The sequence below is a fragment of the Neofelis nebulosa genome, chromosome 10 (genome assembly GCF_028018385.1).
Source record: "Neofelis nebulosa isolate mNeoNeb1 chromosome 10, mNeoNeb1.pri, whole genome shotgun sequence".
Classification (NCBI taxonomy): Eukaryota; Metazoa; Chordata; class Mammalia; order Carnivora; family Felidae; genus Neofelis; species Neofelis nebulosa.
This window is the reverse complement of record NC_080791.1, coordinates 99,230,553-99,247,046: the sequence shown is the minus strand read 5'-3', so window position 1 is coordinate 99,247,046 and position 16,494 is coordinate 99,230,553. Positions and strand designations below refer to the sequence as shown.

Here is a 16,494-nt window from a genome sequence, read left to right as displayed (position 1 = left end):
GTGTACACTACCTTATTATAAAGCTGAACTAATCAGACTAAAGTTTAACAAATATATCAATAGAACAGAATAGAAAATCTAGAAATGCACCCACACATATATAGTCAATTGTTTTTGTTTTTTGTTGTTGTTGTTTTTTTTAACAAAGGAACCAAAACAATTAAGTGGGAAAGTGAAGTCTTTTCAACAAATAGTGTTGGAATAAACAACTAGCTATCCAGATGGTACAAAAAAGGATCTTGACCTCAACATCAAACCACCCACAAAAATTGATTCAAGATGGATTATAGACCAAACATAAAAGCTAGATTTCTGATGCTTTTAGACGAAAATGAAGGGTAATACTGTCACAAACTTAGGGTAGCAAAGGTTTTTTAACACTGGACCCAGAAGTCATTAATCATAAAAGAAAAAATTGATCAAATGTGGACTTTAAAAACTTCTGCTCAATGAGAGCACCATTAAGGAAATAAACAAGCCAAAGAATGGTAGCAATATTTGCAATAAGCATATCTGACTTACAACTAGACTGGTTACAAGGAGCTCCTACTACACAATAATTAAAACAACCCACCCAAAACTGAGCAAAAGATTTCAAGAGGCACTTCACAAAGAAAATGGCTAATAAGCAATACAAAACTGTTCAGTGTCAGTAATCATCAGGGAAATGCAAATTAAAACCACAATGAGACACCACTTCATATTCACTAGAAAGGCTAAAATGAAAAGTCTGTATTTGCTTTGGCAACACATATATTAAAATTGGGACAATACAGAGATTTGCATGGCCCCTGTGCAAGTATGACATGCAAATTTGTGAAGTGTTCCATATTAAAAAAAATAACCTTATAGTGATAATCATTTCACAATATATACATATATCAAATCATCACATTGTATATTTTAAACTTATACAATGTTATCTGTCAATTATATCTGAACAAATTATATCTCAATAAATAAGCTAGGGGGGAAAAGAAGACTGACAACACCAAATGTTACCAAGGATATGAAACAACTGGGATTTTTCAGACATTGCTGGTAGATATGTAAAACAGTACAATCACTTTGGAAAAAGTCTGCCAGCAAATATCCCTTAGATATTTACCCAAGAGAAATAAAAACATATGTCCATGAAGTTAAGCATCCTTTCATGAAAAAACTCGGAACAAACTGGTATAGAAGCAATGTACTTCAACAAAATAAAGGCCATTTATGTCCCACAGCTAACATAACAGTGAAAGACTAAAGGCTCTCCCTCTAAGACCATGAACAAGATCACTCCTTTCCAACATAGTACTGGAAGTCCTAGCCAGAGAAATTAGGGAATAAAAAAGAAATGGAAGCCATCCAAATTGGAAAGGAAGAAGTAAGGGGTGCCTGGTGGCTCAGTCAGCTAGGTGTCCGACTTCAGCTCAGGTCATGATCTCGTGGTTTCTGGGTTCGAGCCCCATGTCAGGCTCTGTGCTGACAGCTCAGAACCTGGAGCTGCTTCAGATTCTGTGTCTCCCTCTCTCTCTGCCCCTCCCACAGTGTGTTCTGTCTCACTCTGGAAGATAAATAAACATTAAAAAAAATTTTTTTAAAAAGAAGTACAATTGTCTCTGTAGATGATATAACTTTATGTAGAAAATCTTTAAAAAATCCACCCAGGGACAGCTGGGTGGTGTAGTCAGTTGAGAATCCGACTCGATTTTGGCTCAGGTCATGATCCCAGGGTCATGGGATTGAGCCCTTCGTCAGGCTCTGCACTGAGCGTGGAGCCTGACTGGGACTCTGTCTCTCTCTCTCCCTCTGCCCTTCTCTCTAGCTCGTGTGTGCTCTCTCTCTTTCTTAAAAAAAAAAAAAAAAAAAAAAAAAATCCATCCCAAAACTGATAGAACTAAAAAATCAATCCAGTTAAGTTGCAGGACACAAAATCAACATACAAAAATCAGTTGCATTTTTGTACACTAACAACAAGTTATCTGAAAAAGAAATAAAGAAGACAATCCCATTTACAATAGTATCAAAAACAATAAAATACTTAGGAATAAATGTAATCAAAGAGGTGAAAAATCTGTACACTGAGAACTCAGACTTTGATGAAAAACACTGAAGAAGACACAAACAAATGGAAAGATATCCGTGTTCATGAATTGGAAGAATTAATGTTAAAACGCTCCTACTCCTCAAAGCTATCTATAGATTCAATGTAATCCCTATCAAAATTGCAATGGCATGTGTCATAGCGGTGGAAAAAAATCCTAAAATTCATAAGAAACCACAAAAGACCCTGAAGAGCTACATCAATCCTAAGAAAGAAGCAGAGCAGGAGGCATCATTCTTTCTGATTTCAAACTACATTACAAAGCTAATGTAATCAAAACAGTATGGTACTGGCACAAAAACAGATACACAGACCAATGGAACAGAATCAAGAGCATAAAAATAAATCCACACATATACAGTGAACTAACTTTGACAAGAATCAAGAGCATAAAAATAAATCCACACATACACAGTGAACAAACTTTGACAAGGGAGCCAAGAATGCTCAATGGGGAAAGGATAGTCTCTTCAGTAAATGGTGCCAATGCCAGGAAAACAAGCTATTCATATGCAAAAGAATGAAATTGGACCCGTATCTTACACCACTCACAAAAATTAACTTGAAATGGATTAAAGACTTAAATAGAAGATCTGAAAACTGTACAACTCCTAGAAGAAAACATAGGGGAAAAGCTCCTTGACATTGGTCTTGGCAATGATTTTTTGGATGTGATACCACAGTGCAAGCAACAAAGGCAAAAAGTAAGTAAGTGGGACTGCATCAAATACAAAAGCCTCTGCACAGCAAAATAAACAGTCAGCAAAATGAAAAGGTAACTACAGAATGAGAGAAAAGATTTGCAAACCATATAGCTGATAAGTCATCAATATCCAAAATACATAAGGAACTCATACAACTCAATAGCAAAACCCCCAAATAATCCAATTAAAAAATGGGCAGAGAACCTGAATAGACATTTTCCGAAAGAAGACGTATTAATGACCAACATATACATAAGATGCTTGTGTTAAGGGGAATGTAAATTGGTACAGCCATTCTGGGAAACAGTATGAAGTTTCTCAAAATGTTAAAAAGAGAACTATCATATGATCCAGCAACCTCATATCTGGGTATAATATCCATAGGAAATGAAATAACTATCCCAAAGACATATCTGCACTCTCATGTTCATTCAGCATTCTTCACTATAGTCAAGACATGGAACAACCTAAGTGTTGACGTACAAATGGATTTTAAAAATGTGGTATATGTATATAGTGGAATACAATTCAGCCATAAAAGAGAAGGAAATCCTGCCTTCTGCAGTAACATGGATGGATCTTGAAGGCATTATGCTAAGTGAAATAAGTCAGACAGAGGAAAACAAATGCTATATGATCTCAAATTATATATGGAACCTTAGGGGTGCCTGTGTGGCTCAGTCAGTTGAGCATCTGACTCTCAATTTTGGTTCGGGTGGTGATCCTCAGGTTGTGGGACTGGGCCCTGCATCAGGCTCAATATTGAGCGTGGAGCCTCCTTGGGATTCTCTCTCTCTCTCTCTCTCTCTCTCTCTCTCTCCCATTCTCTGCCCCTCTCCCCCACTCACACTCACTCTCTCTAAAATAAAAAAAATTATATATGGAATCTAAAAAAGACAAACTAATTGAAATAGTAGAATGGTGGTTGCCAGGAACTGTGGGGTGGGAGAAATGGGGAGATATTGATCAAAGGGTATAAACTTCTAGTTATAAGATCAACAAATTCTGGGGATGTAACATATAGCATAATGACTATACTTATGAATACTGTATTATATACTTGAAAGTTGCTAAGAAAGCAAATCTCAAATGTTTTCACCACCCAAAACAACAACAACAAACCCACAAAAAAACCAGGTGCTTATGTGAGGTGATGTAGGTGTTAACTAACCTTATTGTGGTGATCATTTTGCAATATATGTATATATATATATATATATATATATATATATATATATATATACATATATATGTATCAAATCATCGCTTTGTATACCTCAAACTTACAATGTTATATGTCAATTGTATCACCATAAAGCTGGGAAGAGATATGTGCACAAAAAGACTTGTAGACAAATGTTCATAGAAGCTTTATTGATAGTAGCCAAGCACTAGATAATTTACCTGTCCATTAACAGGTGAACAAAAACCAAACTGTGTTATATTCATATCATGGAATACTACTCAGCAATAAAAAGAAACAAACGTGTTGATACATACCACAATGTAGATGAATATTTCTCCAAAGAAGTTGTACAAATGACCAATATGCACGTGAAAAGATGCTCTACGTCATTAGTTATGAGAGAAACATAAATCAAAAGCACAATGAGATACTACTTCATACCCATTAGGATGCTTATGATAAAAAAACAGATGATATCAAGTGTTGGCAAGAATGTGGAGAAGCCATAATTCATACCTTGCTGGTGGGAATGTAAAATGATGCGGCTACTTTGGAAAACAGTCAAGAAGTTCCTCAAAAAGTTACACCAAGAATTACCATATGACCAAGCATTCCACTCCTAGGCATGTACCCAAGAGAAATGAAAGCATATGTTCACACAAAAACTTGAATGCAGATATTCATAGCAGCATTATTTATAATAGCCAAAAAGAAGAAACAACTCAGATATCTGTCCATAGATGAGCAGATAAACAAATGTGGTACATCCATACAATGGAATATTATTTGGTCCTAAAAAGGAATGAGGCATGCATATACACTATAGAATGGATGAACCTTGAAAATATTATTTTAAGTGAAAGAACCCAGACACAGAGGCCCACATATTGTATGATTCCATTTATATGAAATTCTCAGAATAGGCAAATCCAAAGAGACAGAAAGTAAATTAGTGGTTGCCTGGGGCTAGGAGTGGGTAGGTGGGGGAAAAGTAGTAAGTAATTAGTAATTAGAGTTACTGCTAATTAGGTATGGGGTTTTGTGGGAGAATGGGGGGAATTGGTGATGAAAATACTCTAAAACTGATTGTGGTGATGGTTGTACAACTGTATATGAATATACTAAAAGCCACTGAATTGTACACCTTATTGGTTTTTTTTTTTTAGATTTTTAAAAAAAAAGTTTATTTTTGACAGAAAACACATATGAGAGGGGAGGGGCAGAGAGAGAGAGGGAGAGAGAAGATCTGAAGCAGGCTCTGCATCAACAGCAGCCTGATGCGGGGCTCGAGCTCACAAACCATGAGATCATGACCTGAGCCAAAGTCAGATGCTTAACCAACTGAACCACCAGGCACCCCAGTATTTTTATAATTGATTTTTAGGAACTCTGTATGTAAGGAAATTGGCCCTTCATCTGTAATATAAGTTGCAAATATCTCTCCATGTTTGTTGTTAATTTTTTGTCTTTATTTATAGGTTTTTTTTGGTCAAGCCAATTTTTCATTCTTTTTTATCTAATGAAATACATCAATAGTTTCTTTTATGGCTTCCAGCGGTTTTTTTTTTTTTGTTTTTTGGTTTTTTTTGTCATTCATATTTAGAAAGCCTTTTCTCTCTATGAGATTATAAAAACATTTTCCTGTGGTTTCTTTGAGTATATTTATGGTTTCAATTTTTACATTGAAAATTTTGATCCATCTGGAATTTATTTTTATATAAGGTATAAGGAAGAAATCCAACTTAATTTTTTTTAAAGATTGCTACTAGTTGAGCTCATTGATTTCACATGCCCTCCCTACCCCAACATAGGTTAATTCCACTTTCACATTTGGGTCAATTTCTGGGCTTCTCGATTCTGGTCCGGTGATTTTTACTTATCTCTTCCTGTGCCAACAATGAATGTTTGTATAGCATAGTGATGAACTGGAGCCAACTTCCTGAGTTTAAATTCAACCTCTGCCACTTACTGGCTCTGTGAGTCTGAGCAAGTTCATTGCAATGGGCTGTTGTGAGGATTAAAGGAATTATTTTATCTAAAGGACTTAGATAAAGGAGCACTGACAGTTTTATGATTGTTAAGTCTTCCTTTCCAAGAACATAGTATGCCTTTCCACATGCCCAAGTGTTTTGTTTTTTTTTTTTGATTCTTCAGTAGTGGTTTTTTAAAAATATTTTTAAAATTTTTATTTATTTTTGAGAGAGACAGAGAGCATGAGTGAGGGAGGGGCAGAGAGAGAGGGAGACACAGAATCTGAAGCAGGCTCCAGGCTGTCAGCACAGAGCCCAACGTGGGGCCCGAAATCATGAGCTGTGAGACCGTGACCTGAGCTGAAGTCAGATGCTTAACCAACCGAGCCACCCAGGCATCCCTCTTCAGTAGTGTTTTAAAGCCTTCTTCATATGATCTTGCATATTCTTGTTAGGTTTATTCATAGGTATTTTATCTTCCCTTGCTATTATAAAAAGGGACTTTTCTTCTTATTTGAATATATAAAGGCTATTATTTTTAAATAAATTATTCGTTTTAGTGTATTTTCTCTTATTGCCTTGCTGAAGTTTTATAATATTTATAATAGATTTCAGTTTATCTTGGGCTTTCCAAGCAATTATATCACTTCCAAATAATGTAATTTTCCTTCCCCTTAAAAATTCTATGTCTCTTGTTTCTTTCTTATTTCTTTTTCCTGCCTAATAGTATTGACTGTAATCTTCAGAAAAGTATAAATAAGAATAGCAAATAGTAAAGAGTTGAAACTGTTAAAATTTTTTTTTAAAGTTTATTTCTTTATTTTGAGAGAGAGAGAGTGCTAGCAGGGTAGGGACAGAGAGAGAGGGGACAGAGAGAATCCCAAGCAGGCTCCATACCATCAGCGCAGAGCCCAATGCAGAGTTCGAACTCACCAAACGTGAGATCATGACCTGAGCTGAAATCAACGGTCGGACGCTCAACAGACTGAGCCACCCAGAGTAAAACTGTTTTTATAATTATATCTAGAACTCCTATCTCATGTTGCCTCCTTCTGAGATAAAGATAACATGAAGGCAAATCAAAGATTTAAAATTTTAAAGAAGAAAAAATAAATAAAATGAAATTTAAAAAGACTTTAGATATATATGAAGATATATATGGGATATGTGAGAATTATACATGAGAAAATGCTTGTACATTTAAAAAAAGGTTATACAAATGTATATTTAGCATAATATGTATTGTGTAAAAACACCCATGTATATAGAAAAAATTAGACCAAGGAGAGAGGCCTCAGGAGAAACCAAACCTCCTGACCCCTTGATTTAGACTTTTAGCCTGGAGACTGTGAGAAAATAAATTTCTGTTGTGTAAGCCAAAAACCCCACCAAAAACAAAAACAAAAACCCCCAAACAAGCAAAAAAAAAAACCCCAAAAAACCAAAAAACAAACCAAACCAAAACAAAAACCCTACTAGGAATAACAGCAAGTATATAAATAAATGGTGAGTGCTGTTAGTAGTGGGTTTGGAGGTGATTATTCTTCTGCTTCATTACACTTTTCTGTTCTACTACATTTCTACAATAAGCAAGTATTCTTTCAATGATCAGAAAAACACAAAGGAATCAAGTATACTGTTTTCTGGCTGAATGTGACTTTGAGCTTATGTCTTGACATTTGAATCCCTATCACCATACTCTCCTAACTCAGTCCAGTTTTGTGATGTACATCAAAAATGCTTAATCTATACCTTCCATCTGGCTAGGTAAACTACAATCTAATCCCACGATGATGTCACTTCTCTTCTGCTCTTCTTTTATCTGAATCCAGATGTTCTCCAACATGCCCCCACCCTCAGATGTGTGTCTAGATATACAAGCAGCTATAGATCTTTTTGATACCAAACTGTTTTGCTTCTTTTAAGTCTCTTAAGTATATTTCTTTTTCATTGCCCATGATTCTTCCCACAAGACCTCTGAATGACCCACAGATGGAAGTATCCCACAAGGCAAGTCTGTTCTTTGCTACTCCTGAGCATTAACTCTCCTTGAGCAAACATTTTTCTCAAGTTTTTGAACCCTGGGATCTCCTAAGACACTCCAAGGAAACCCTTCTCCCGCCAAGATGATGACTAATACAACTTTTGGAGATACAGCGTTCTTGGAGGAAGTCCAGAAACCATATTGATTGGCTTTATTACAAATTCATATCTAACCTCAACTGGATGCTCATGGCTACTGGGTAATCCTTTTAGTCATCTCCTTCTGACTTTGTATTACATTCTTACAACAGCTGCCCCAGACATTTTCCATTCTCAAATTTCCAAACTAACCCTTTGCCCCAACTCCCAACCCTAAGCAGATACACTGTTTTATTGTGAAGATCAAGTCACCTGATTATTAAGTCCTTCAATTTCCTTCCCCTATGCCTTAATATTTCTTTTTGTCTTCAGTTATCCTCACCTCTTTCTTTCCTCTCTCAGAGAAAGAATCTTTCCTGTTTCTTACTAAGATTAATCTCTCCATCTGTGCTCTTGAGTCCATATTCTTTGTTTCTCTGGGACCTCGCTCTATCAATTATCCCCTTACACTTGCATCTTTAACCTTGCCTTTTCCATTAACTCTTTGCTATCTACTCACATATGTTTAAGTGATCCCTTAATCTAAAAAAATTTCAAAGACTATTCGCTAAAGCTACTTTTTTTGTGGGGTGGGGGTGCAGAAACGGTGTTTTACTAAAGCCCAGGACAGGACCCATGGGCACAAAGAGCTGCCTTCTCCTTTTGTTTTTCAAAGCCAAATTTCTCAGAAGGGTGTGCTATATTCATTATCTCTTTCTTACCACCCATTCATGCACTCAGTAATCCTTTCAATACTGCTTCCATCGCTCAACTAAACTGTTCTCTTGAAAGTTATGGGTGATCACTCAATCACTGTGGATTCGAAGGGTCTTTTCTTAGTTTTCCACCTGTGACAACTGATACTGTTGCTCATCTTTTCGTTGGAACTCTCCTCCTTGGCTTCTGTGATGTCATACTATGCCATTTCTTTTCATACATGCTGACTGTTTCTTCCCTGATTCTTCTTCCTTCTTCACCCTTTAAATATAAGGATCCCTCAAAGTTCTTCCCTTATCTCCCCTCTCACTACACTTTCATTCCTCAGCGATCTCACTCATTCACATGATTTAACTACTGACTATATTTCCTCTTCCAATCTCTGTATCAGTCTTGAAAGCTGCTGGACAAGCTCATTTGAAAGGTTCACTGGCTTTTCAAACTCAGTTGACTCTAAATCAAGCTACAGCAGCAACTCTTAACTAATTCCATTTCACAAACTCACCGAGCCTTCTGTTTTCCACTTTTCATTTTTTAACAATATGTTTATGCTGCTCTTTATCAATTTTTAAGTTTCAGACATCATCTTTGGACTCTTAGTTGAAGATGACAAATTATCTTTCTTACCACCTACGCACACTTCCCATATTCCAATCTTTCTAATATATAGTGCTAATTTTATTATTTTTTATTTTTATTAAATTTTTTTAACATTTTATTTATTTTTGAGACAGAGAGAGACAGAGCATGAACAGGGGAGGGTCAGCGAGAGGGAGACACAGAATCCGAAACAGGCTCCAGGCTCTGAGCTGTCAGCACAGAGCCCGACGCGGGGCTGGAACTCACGGACCGTGAGATCATGACCTGGGCCGAAGTCGGCCGTTCAACCGGCTGAGCCACCCAGGCACCCCTATATAGTGCTAATTTTAGCTTAAAATGTTCAGTACTTATATTTTTATGCTCTATAAACATTATTCACAGCCAAGCCACAGAGTATATTATTAGCACATTTTTTCTTATACAACTTTTTTTCTTGGAATACTTACCACTTTCTTGGTTTGCTTGGAGTTTCTAAGTATTAATCATTACTTTTTTTTTTTTTTCTAATTAAAGATTTTATTTTCAGGTAATGTCTACACCCAATGTGGGGCTCAAACTCACAACCCCAAGAGCAAGCGTCACATGCTCCACCGTCTGTCTGAGCCAGCCAGGCACCCCTAATTGTTACTTCTTTAACTGAAGTATTAATCTCTACTTCTCCAAATGAATGTAATCTAAAAAGTTTTATCAGTTCTATTTTTTATATTCTTATACACATTCCTCTAGGAGTTTTCTGCTCTCCAATCTGAATTGTTTGTTTTCTAGCTCTCCTGCACAAATGGTTGTCTGGGACTATCATTCATTATCATCCTACGAATTCTCTTTACCTCTGCCCTGTGTTGTTGGATCCCTTGTTCCTAGATCCCATAATTCTATCTTTTTAGATTTAATCCCATTTTTTGATGAAATACATCCTCCAGCAGTTTCATGAGAAAAGGTTTATGGGAGTTAAAATTTATAAGCTCTTGCCTATCTAAAAATCTGTATTCTATCTCAGAGTTGGTTTGGTACAGAATTCTAGGTCAGAAATAATTTTCCCTTAGAATTCGGAAAGCATCGCTCTATTGTTTTTTAGCTTCCAGTGCTGCTATTAAGAAACCTGATGGCATTCTAATTCCTCTGTTTTCTTTTTCTGGAAGCCCAGTTTTTTTACTGTTACACTCCTGGGGTGACAGCAGAGAACCCGATGTGGAGCTCAAACTAACGAACTGTGAGATCATGACCTGAGCCAAAGTTGGACACTTAACCAACTGAGCCACCCAGGCGCCCCCAGACTATGAACTTCTTAAAAAGAGAACTATCTCTATCCTTTTAGTTCCAGCACCTAGAATAACAACCTGGCACTGAGGACACACTCAGCAAATACTGTTGAGTAAATGAAGAGATGAATGAATGAGTTCTCTGCATGCTTTTCATCACCCAGCATGGCGCTTTGAACACTGAAAGCATTTAATAAATACACGAATTCAAAAAGGAAAGCTTTATGACTGACATTTTGTATTTAAAATGTCAAATATATGGTTCTCAGAAAAACTTGTTTGCATGATAAGTATAGTTTACATAGATACAGTATTTTGCGAGTTTACTACCAACGTAATGCAATCATGTTAACCAAGTAACTACTGAAAGCGAATCCTGACTCCATTGTTTGGAAGAGTCTCATTCTTAATGTCCTTTTCAAAAATAAACTTTTGTTTTTGTTTTGGCCCCATCCTTCATGTCCCACTCTTTGATTTTTTTAATAGAAGAAGAAAGGGGTAGGAATATGTTAATTACAAATTATAAGGCTGTACAAAAAGCCACTGGCTGAATTGAGAGCAAGCTTCTGACAGAGATGACAGGATTACAGGGTACACATACTGAAGTCTTTCATCCTCAATACACTAACATAATGAAATGTTCCCAGCGGTCCTAGTTTTTATGTCACTTTAGGTCAATATTTAGAATTCAGTTTTCAGTTTTCAATATTCAGAATTCATTTACTCTTCTAGGATCTGCTTTTTAAAATGCTCAAGTATACTAAAATGTAGTTTGTAATAGATCCAAATAAAGATAGCTTATGGAATAAGTTTGGCAAGAGAGTAAATTTCTCTACCACAGATCATATTTGCTTATTACTCCAGATAAGCTGGTTTCCTCACTGTCTTTCCAGATACCTTTATCACCTCAGTGCTCACGCTGCCTAAAATGCCCCTTTCCTTCCTCTTAGTCCTATTCAGCCATCTTTCAAGGTTCAACCTGAGCCAACTGTCTTTAATGAAAGCTTCCACGTGACTTCCTCTTCCTGGTGACCTGTAGCACTTCTTTGAAACACGTATCCTGACACCTGATTACACTATACCACTCTTTTTAAAATTTAAATGTTCTTTATTTATTTTGAGAGAGAGAGATAGAGAGCAAAAAAGGAAGGGGCAGAGAGAGAGGGAGAGAGAGAATCCCAAGCAGGCTCCCTGCTGTCAGCACAGATCTCACAAATCATGAGATCATGACCCAAGCCAAAATCGAGAGTCTGAGGCTCAACCGACTGAGCCACCCAGGTACCCCTACACTATACCACTCTTTAGTCGTCTTCCCAACGAGACTGTACGCATCTCGGTGGCAAGGCCACAGTCTTTTTTTCTACATCTAATAACTCCTAGTACCACTTTGGGCATAACAAATGCTCAAACAAAATTTTCCTTTTTTTTCAAAATAAAAATAGCTTTATTTTCATTGTGATTGTGAAAATGTTACATGATCATTATAAAAAAAATTCGAACACTATAGAAGAGTGTGAAGAAAAAAGTAAAATGCCAGCACTGAGAGAAAACCACTAATATTTTGGTAAACCTCTTTCCAAACATCTTGGTATACACATAAACATGCACAGACATAAAATATATATAATTTTATATAAATGGTATTATGCCATTCTGCTGTCCTGCAACTTGAAATAATAAATGTAGATTTTTCAGTGCCTCCCTAGAATCTTATTATTTCCTTGTCCAGCATTGCCTCCTGATTTAATTTTATTTTAAAAGTAGAAATATGCTTGTAAGGAATTATTGGCCAGTTAGCAAGACAAATAAGGTTGTGAAAACTGAAATTATATATTTTTCAGAGTACTAATTTTTTGTCACCAGACCCACTGTAATTATAATGTGGCTAAATTCATCTACTTGTAAATATTTTTTTAATGTTTATTTATTTTGAGAAAGAGACAGAGCATATGGGGGAGGAGGAGGGGCAGAGAGGGGGAGAGAGAGAGAATCTCAAGCAGGCTCCGTGCTATCAGCGCAGAGCCCAGCACCGGGCTCGATCTCAGGAACTATGAAATCATAACCTGAGCTGAGATCAAGAGTCAGATACTTAACCAGCTGAGTCACCCAGGAACCCCTATTTGTAAATATTTAAAAAAATATTGGTCACCTGGTAAATGTCTTTGTGGACTACCCATTAATCTTTGTATGTTTTGTTACACGTCTTTCCCAAGGTTTCAATCAGCTAATACAGTCTTACATTCCTTCTGCAAGTGACAGAGGTGGTGATAAATACTTTCCGGTATCAGTTTCGTCCCACTTGTATGGCCTCTTCGCACTAAAATACTTTTTTTTTTTTTTTTAATTTATTTTTGGGACAGAGAGAGACAGAGCATGAACGGGGGAGGGGCAGAGAGAGAGGGAGACACAGAATCGGAAACAGGCTCCAGGCTCCGAGCCATCGGCCCAGAGCCTGACGCGGGGCTCGAACTCACGGACCGCGAGATCGTGACCTGGCTGAAGTCGGACGCTTAACCGACTGCGCCACCCAGGCGCCCCTCGCACTAAAATACTTTTAAATGATAGTGCTGATGGTAGAGCCTACTTTATACTTTGTTCATGTGAAATGCATCAGTATTGGTTTTCTTGAGAAATAATACTTTAAAGCTCCTAAAGGTCCTTTTTGGTTCCTATGTGTCTAGAAAAACAGCATGCAACCCACGAAGTTCCTTTTCATCCATCTCCATGCCAGATGCGAATTTCCAGAACTGTTTTTAAAATCAGGGCAAGGAGAAAAGAACAGGGCAGGGAATCCTTGGCTGCAAGAACCGGCTTCAAAGAATTCAGTGTGCCGGGAACAGCAGCCAACTGGGTGCGACTGACTGCACCCTTGCACCAAAGCCAGAGAACAAAGATGAAGAAGGGTGAGGAAATTAAGGAGATTCTTGAAGTGACTTCCCAGGAGGAATCTTAGACCAGCCACACCCAGTCCCTTCATCTTGGTAAATAACTCAGCAAAACTGCAAATAGGCTTAGCAGAGTCCCTGCCGAAACCTCTCCCACAGAGTGGGGATTTCTTCCTTATTGCTGTTGCATGCAACTTCCCAGACCCGCTCTTGCCTGCAGGGGAAGTGTGTGCTCTCCCCAAGTCATGGCATGTTTATCAGATGAACAAACAAACAGCAGATAGCTCTTGGAGGGTTTTCCCTATTTCTGGCAGCAGCAGGACAGCAGCTGTTGTATGGTTAAACTGGGGATTCGGTCTTTTTAATACAGCTTTAAAGGTTTGCAGTAGAAACCCTACTTTCTGTCCCTATCTGATGGCTAAATGGAGATTTGAACCGTTCCTTCCAAGACATGCTGAACTTATTGGAAATGGACTATAAATAAGCATGCCCATCCAATCATCCAGCAGGCATTCATGAATTTATTCACCCGACATTTAGAGCACCAAAAACAAGCAAAGGCATTGAATGAGGATTCAGAGATAAGATATGCTGTCTCTGCCATTAAGGGAGTAACAATGATTCTTATCACAATGACACAAGCAACTGGCATTGATGGAGCAGTTATTATGTGCCAAGATTACTAAACGCTTTAATCTGTTATCTCACTTAGTTTTCACAACTTTGAAGTAGTCTACTCTCCATTTTACAGATGAGAAAGTTAAGGCCTGGAAAAAGTAACTTGACCATGGTTGCATAGCTATGTCTAATAAAAAGCCCACCTGAACCTGGGACCATTTAATTCTAACAAGGCTTTCTCTGTAGTGCTTCATGTGAAGTTGATGCTACAAATTTACAATCTAGATAGGGATGTAAGAAGGACATAAAAATCCATGTCTTCTTAATCCCATATGATATCTTAGGAAAGAGATTCTATGTTTGCCACTAACTATGTAAAAGATATGATAGAATAAGTGCCATAAGAGAGATCACCTTTGAACGGAGGTAAGGGAGGCCCAGGGAGAGAGGACGTGGTAATCACAAGGACTTTGAGATGCATTTCTTGAGCTGGGTCTACCTGAGAATGGGCAGGAATGTGACAGACTTGCAAGAAAGCTCTTCTGCATTGATAGAACAGTAAAACAAAGGTGTGCAAGGGGAAAAGGATAGGAGTGTGGAGGGGAAAGTGTCTTTGTGTAATGGTTAGGGTCTAGGCTATGAGTAGGAAAGTAGTGGCTGGAAAGGCTGAGGTTAGATCATGAGTGGCCTACAATGTAAGCAGGTGTAATTCATATTTCCTTAGGAGGTAACACAGAACCATGGACATTCTAAGCAGGGCTGAACAAGCCCAGGGCTGTGCTTTAGAGAATTATACTTATAAAAGGTCTTAACAGTAAAGTAGTTCTCAAGCGTCAATGTGTATCAGGATCACCTGCAGAGCTTTTAAAATGTGTGGGCCCCACAAAAAGTTCCAGAGCCACAGGAACTCTCGTAAACTGCACTTAAATGTGGAGAATGGTACAATCACTTTGGAAACCTGGGAATATGTGGTAAAGCTGAACATACGCATTCCCAGCAATTTCACTCCTAAGCGCATACCTAACAGAAATCTATATGCCAAGCACCATATAAAAGTATGCTTACAGCAATGCTGTTTGTACCAGCCCCAAACTGAAAACAGCCCAAATGCCGCCTACTGTAGAATGGATAAACTGTGGTTTATATATAAAATGGAATTCTGTACAACAATGAAAAAGAACAAACTGCAGCTAAACCCGGCAACAAAAGAGAAATATAATGTTGAGCAAAAGAAGCCAGACGCAGAAGAGTGCATGCTCTGTGATTCTAGCTACATAAAGTTCAAAATCAGGCACGTAAAGGTTATGGTGATAAAAGTTAGACTAGTGATACCTTAGAGGAGATTAAGACTGGAAGGGGGCTTGGGAGAGGTGTCTGTAGTGCTGGTAATGTTCTCTATCTTTATCCAGATGAATATGACATGTTTACTTTGTACAAATCCACTGAGCTGTACATTTATTATTTTGCACTTTTCTCTGCACATGTTATATAGCAAAACTTTTTTTTTTACCTAAAACGTTAAGAAAAGAACAAAAAGCATAGGCCCCAACCCAACAGATTCTGATTAAATTGTTCTGGGATGGAGCCTAGGCATCACAATTTTTTTAAAAGCTCCCTAAGTTAACTTGATACGCAACCAGGGTTGAAAAGCACTGATGGAGAACAAGGACTGGAGCAAAGAAAAAAAAAGTTCAAAAGTTATTCAATGTTTCCCACACTTGACCGATAATAAGAATCACCTGAAATGCTTGCAAAAGAAAGAAGAAAGGGAGAGAGGAAGGGAGAGAGGAAGGGAGAGAGGAAGGGAGAGAGGAAGGGAGAGAGAAAGAAAGAAAGAAAGAAAGAAAGAAAGAAAGAAAGAAAGAAAGAAAGAAAGAAAGAAAGAAAGAAAGAAAGAAAGAAAGAAAGAAAGAAAGAAAGAAAGAAAGAAAGAAAGAAAGAAAGAAAGAAAGAGGGAGGGAGGGAGGGAGGGAGGGAGGAAGAAAGAAAAGAAAGAAAGAAAGAAAGAAAGAAAGAAAGAAAGAAAGAAAGAAAGAAAGAAAGAAAGAAAGAAAGAAAGAAAGAAAGAAAGAAAGAAAGAAAGAAAGAAAAGAAGAGAAATTCCCAGGTCCCTCCCTTGCTGACTCATTTGGTAGGTTGGAGATGGGATCAGGGAATCTGTCTTTTTGACAACCTCTCCAATGTTGGGTTAATTAGGACAACCTCTCCGATTAATCAGGGTTCTAAATTAGGGTCAGGTGGTGGCAGTGGGAAGGAAGAGCAGGTTATGCCAAGCAACATAAAACTGGAAAAGATTAAATTTTCAACACTACTTATACTTGCTTTTATATACTGTCAGCTTAAAA

General features: G+C 37.5%; 1 protein-coding gene and 1 non-coding gene across 5 annotated transcripts in view; one reads left to right on the top strand and one right to left on the bottom strand.

The window, feature by feature from the left end:
* CSTPP1 (centriolar satellite-associated tubulin polyglutamylase complex regulator 1) overlaps positions 1 to 16,494 on the bottom strand; it is a 198,673-nt gene that overhangs the window by 77,437 nt on the left and 104,742 nt on the right. The gene's annotated exons all lie outside the window — the stretch shown is intronic.
* LOC131488916 (U6 spliceosomal RNA) lies at positions 733 to 836 on the top strand. Its single transcript, XR_009250304.1, has one exon. It is a non-coding gene; the product is annotated as a U6 spliceosomal RNA (small nuclear RNA).